Source organism: Nicotiana attenuata, unplaced genomic scaffold (assembly GCF_001879085.1).
Source record: "Nicotiana attenuata strain UT unplaced genomic scaffold, NIATTr2, whole genome shotgun sequence".
Classification (NCBI taxonomy): domain Eukaryota; kingdom Viridiplantae; phylum Streptophyta; class Magnoliopsida; order Solanales; family Solanaceae; genus Nicotiana; species Nicotiana attenuata.
The window spans coordinates 17,939-23,431 of NW_017678215.1; the positions used below are offsets into that span (position 1 = coordinate 17,939).

General features: G+C 40.7%; 1 pseudogene; it reads left to right on the top strand.

The window, feature by feature from the left end:
- The first annotated feature begins 983 nt into the window (after positions 1–983).
- On the top strand, positions 984–2,758 carry LOC109221578 (annotated as a pseudogene).
- Positions 2,759–5,493: the final 2,735 nt, after the last annotated feature.

Below are 5,493 nucleotides of genomic sequence, written 5' to 3' on the forward strand. Positions count from 1 at the left end.
GCAAGATCCAAGATACAATAATTTGTAGTGAATCTGGTAGTTGGAAACCTCGAAAATCTAGCAAAGTGTTTCAATACTTCCATTATACCGAGGCTTCAAAGATTATTCATGTCATCTAAAACATCTACTGATATGAGATGGCATGCAGAAGGTCGCACTAAGACGGGTAAGTGCGGCATCCTGCTGATACTATTGCTTGGAGAAAATTTGATGAATCGCATCAAGATTTTTCTCAAAATCCTCGAAATGTTAGACTTGGATTGGCTTCAGATGGATTTAATCCATTCAAGTCTATGTCTATCTCACATAGCACATGGCCAGTTGTCTTGGTTCCATATAACTTGCCACCTTGGTTGTGCATGAAGCAACCATACATGATATTATCAATTATCATTGATGGCCCTCATGCACCAGGCAATGATATTGATGTCTATCTACGATCGTTAATTGATGAGTTAAAAGAGTTGTGGGTTGGCGTTGACACTTATGATGCGTCAAAGAATCATATGTTTCAAATGCGTGCTTCATTGCTTTAGACAGTCACTGATTTTTCAGCACTAGGTAACTTATCAGGATATGGTGTGAAAACTAGATATGCTTGTCCATGTTGTCTGACGAAGACTAAATTTCTGAGATTGAAATATGGGCGAAAATATTGCTTCATGTCGCATAGGCATTGGTTACCCCATGGGCACAAGTTTCGAAAAGATAAAGCTTCGTTTGTTGGTTTTAAGGAGTTAGAGGCAGCACCTAAATGTTTGTCAGGTATTGAAGTTCTTAAGAAATTGAAAAGTATTAAAAATAAATTCGGAAAACATCTATCGGTCAAATCCAAGAAAAGAAAATGGAAGAATTCTGATCATGTTGACGATGCAAGTCAATATATGTTATGTACCTCTAAATGTTACCCCATGTGTTCGATATATGTTGTGTACCTCTAAAATCTGATATTTTTCTTATATAAGCAATGTAATTTTTCGACGATGGATGGTCAATTGACCACCTTATCAAAGTGTAGCTTTGTCCCTGGATACATGGGTCGTTTGGTTATCAGAGGCGGGATAGATAGTCCATTGAATATCCCAAAATTATAGTGCCATGGGATATTTCATAACTGAACCAAACGACCCCTTAAGGTATAATCTGCTGTGTTAATTCGTTGGTTTTCCTTAATTGTTTTTGAACTTCTTATTCAATATACCGTACTTATTGGTACAACCGTACAAGTCAACTTAATTATTCGCTAACGGGATGCAAGTCGTGATAACCACTAGATCTTAGTTTCTAATCATGTAGCAATTACATAAATGTTAAGAACTATGCAAGACAAGTCTTGGAGAAAATGCCTACCACTAATTATAGAAAATATCGACTCCATATTTTGACTTAGCTATAATTATAGAAAAAGCCTCTTCTTGCTGTTGCTTTGGCAATTTGCTTTGTAGCCAGCACTGTTGTTGCTGATTACTCTTATGGGTATACTTCTCCCTCAACTTCTTACATTTCTAAGAAGTATTACAAATCACCATCTCCAGCCAAGTACCCAGTACCTACTCCTTACTATAAGTCACATGCTCCTCTACTACAAGTCACCAGCTCCCGTAAAATACTACAAGTCGCCATCTCCCGCAAAATACTACAAGGCGCCAGCTCCAGCAAAATACTACAAGTCGCCAGCTCCCGTAAAATATTACAAATCACCAGCTCCCGCAAAATACTACAAGGTACCAGCTCCCGCAAAATACTATAAGGAGCCAGCTCCCACAAAATACTACAAATCGCCAGCTCCCGTAAAATACTACAAATCGCCAGCTCCCGCAAAATACTACAAGGCGCCAGCTCCCGCAAAATACTACAAGTCGCCAGCTCCCGTAAAATACTACAAATCCCCAGCTCCCGCAAAATAATACAAATCGCCAGCTCCTTCAAAGAACTACTGCAAGTCACCATCACCAGCAAAGTACTACAAAGCGCCATCGCCTGCAAAGTACTACAAGTCACCAACCCCAACAACTTATTACAACTCGCCTGCACCCTCTAAATACTATAAGTCGCCGCTACCACCAAAATATTACAAGTCTCCAGTTTACTACAAGTCTCCACCACCACCAACTTATTATGAGAAATCACCTTCGTATTACAAGTCACCTCCACCTCCTCCAAAATACTATGACCAGTCACCTCCACTCCCACCAAAATACTATGAGCAAACACCATCTTCTTACAAATCTCCACCTCCACCATACTCTAAAGAATCTACACCTTCCTATAAATCACCTCCACCTCCGCCAAAATACAACGAGCAATCGCCTATATCTTACAACTTGCCATCTCTACCAAAGACCTATGAAAAATCACCATCTTATTACTCACCTCCACCACCAGCGAACTATTACAAGCAAACTCCTACCTATGCCTCACCTCCACAACCTGAGAAGTACGAGCAATCCGATACCGATGCTTCGCCTCCGCCACCTGAGAAGTACGAGCAATCTACTACCTATGCTTCACCTCCACCCCCGTCAGCATCTCCTCCGCCAACCTACTACTAATTTTAACTATTCAATCATTTTCGCATTTCCATGGCTTATTATTCCTTTTTGTCCTCTTATTATTAGCAGTTCCATTTCCTCAGCCGAAATTTGATGTATGCTTCCCGAAATGATCGGGTTTGCTTAGTGTGTGTTCCATTTTCTTTTGTTTTAGTAATTTGTATTATTTATTGTTTGATTTAAGTAAGATCCTTGAGATCTCCATCAATTCTTCTCATTATATCGAGATTCTTTGCATTCTACGTTTCTTAATTCTGCCATCTTCTCTGTCTAATACTGCATGCTTTAATTGACTCTGGGTGGGAATGGGAAATAGGGTGGGAAGGTTGAAGAAGAGTTTTGGAAAATGTATTCCCTGTAAAATATTTCCCTCCAATTGGCGTAAAATGAGTTCACGAGTAAAATATTTTTCTAAACATTTAAGCCAACCAAACATGGAAAAATTGGAAAATATTTTCCTTCGTACCAAACACACCCCTAATGTTCTAAAGACTACGCTTGTGACGTTCTCACTTCTGACTTATGATCAATATAGATGACTTTTGAAGAACTAAGGGTTAGTTAAGAACTTTTTTGATTTACACATCTAATTACACTCGATTGAACAAAATCAATTGGAAGAGCCTCATGCGTTGGGCATTGGATGCATTTTAGGGGTACATGCGGGCGCTTTAAGCTCAAATTTTTTGAGACAAGACTCTCCCACATCTGGCTCAAACCATTTTACGAGTGCCTAGTCCAATCCCAGGTTGTACGTGATTCTCATACCGATACATTTAGGGGTCATTTGGTCATCAGGATTGTATAGGTCGAAATCTCTCCCGGAATATTTAGGGCAAGGTAGCATTGAGGAAAGAGTCGGTCAAGGTCGACCAGGAAGCAGCGAGACTCGTGGTCGAGATGTCAACAGTGGTCGAGGTCGAGCACCACAGATAGAGCTGTAACGGCTAGTTTTTAAAGTAGGATATTAAAGAGAATATTCTAATGGATATTCTCTGCACTTGTACTATTAGAGATTGTTAGGGATATGTCCCATATAAATCGGAAAAAAGACATTGAATGAGTGCATGTGACATTCATTCGATAAGAATGGACTTTTGATAAAAGATTCTCTCCCTCTCTTATAAAGATACAAACACTACCTTTTCATCAAGATTCTTGTTCATATTATTCCACACTTTTCCATCAGATCCAAGAATAATTCGGACATTCTAGGATTTGTCTGTCACTCATCATTGTCAGGAGGAACAATCATCTAGTTCATCCTTTATTGGGTGAACCACTTCTCCTATTTACTTAAATGCCATTAATTGTTATTTAATGCTAGTTCTTTACTTTTTGGAATGGCTAATGCATGTTGTTGTCGATCCACCCCCAGATCGGTCTAAAGTTATTTACGTTTTCGGAACTCACATCTAGAATATTATTATTAACTAAGTTTAACCCATTATTAGGTAAACTCAACTGTTTTAGCCGAAAATTATATTTTTTGGTCAAACAATTTGGTGCAGTCTGTGGGGATTTCCTAGTTAAATTTTTAGTTTCCTCTAGATCTACGACTAACACGTATCGCTAACGTAAAAAAAAATAAGAACAAGATCTCCTTTCTTTGTATACACAAATCCAATATGGTAGGTACTAGAGAAGAAAGGACGAGAATAATAAGTGACCTCCCAACCAACCTCATGAACGCCATCAATGAAAGTTGTGAAACAGCAAACGAAGGCACAACGCCTAATGCCTCCCCTAGGCGAGATGGGTCACAGCCCATTCATTGTAGATCACAAAATCCCTCGGTAAGGGAGCCTCCACATCTATGGGGGAAGAGACGCCCACATCTGTAAAAAAGCTCCTCGAAGCATGGGTAACCGACGTGCTAACTGGCGTCTTCAACAAGCCCGCCCTGGACGTAGCTGTGGAAAATGCAAGGATTTGTACTGTAAAATAGGTGGACGAACAGTGCGACCAATTCTCTCCGCCTCCAATGACAGGTATTACTCACAACGTCATTGATAATACAGGTGATAACACTCTTGCAACCATTTTGAAAAGGATGGAGGAAATGGAGCACGAGAACAAGGTGCTACGAGATCAAATGAAAGAACACCAGGAGAGGGTCGATACAATACCGGGCGCCCCCAAATTGTTGCCGAAGAGAGACGCCAGCCGATTCATCGAGCAGCCATTCAGTGATGATGCAGCCCCCCATGCCATACCGAGAACCTTTAAAATGTTGCCCTACCTAAGAATATATGATGGCACGACTGACCTTGAGGACTATATGAACCACTACGTCACCGTCGTGAAAGGAAATGATCTCGCCAAAGAACAAATATCCTCCATTTTGTTGAAAAAATTCGGTGAAACCCTCACAGGAGGAGCGTTGATATGGTATTCAAAACTACCTGCATACTCCATTGAAACTTTTGAAGGAATGGCCGACAAGTTTGTAACGGCCCATGCTGAGGCCAACAAAGCTGAGGCAAGAGTGAAAACATATTCGCTATTAAAAATCTCTAGGAGAGACACTAAGGGACTTCCTCGTCCATTTCAACCGAGTAAGAATGACCCTGCTGAACGTGTCAGAAGGGATAGCAGTTGCAACCTTCCAGAACGGGCTGAGTAGGGACGGTTCAAGGGCGACTAGAAAGCTATTGAGTCGACTGATAAAGTATCCTCCAGCCACTTGGGGTAAAATACACAATGCATATTGTGACGAGGTTCGAGCAGATGAGGACGACCTCAATGGACCAACTTATCAACTAACCTCGGTACAAGCCGAATCTAGAAAAAACAAGAAATGATGCCAGAAGGGACCTAGCAGCTCCGCGACCCCCTGAATATCCCGATTTAAGGCTAAAGAATTTCCTGCCGCTACCATATAGTATTCATCTCTACCTGGTGATAAATAAAGCATCCGTACCCCGGTTGACCTCTCAGA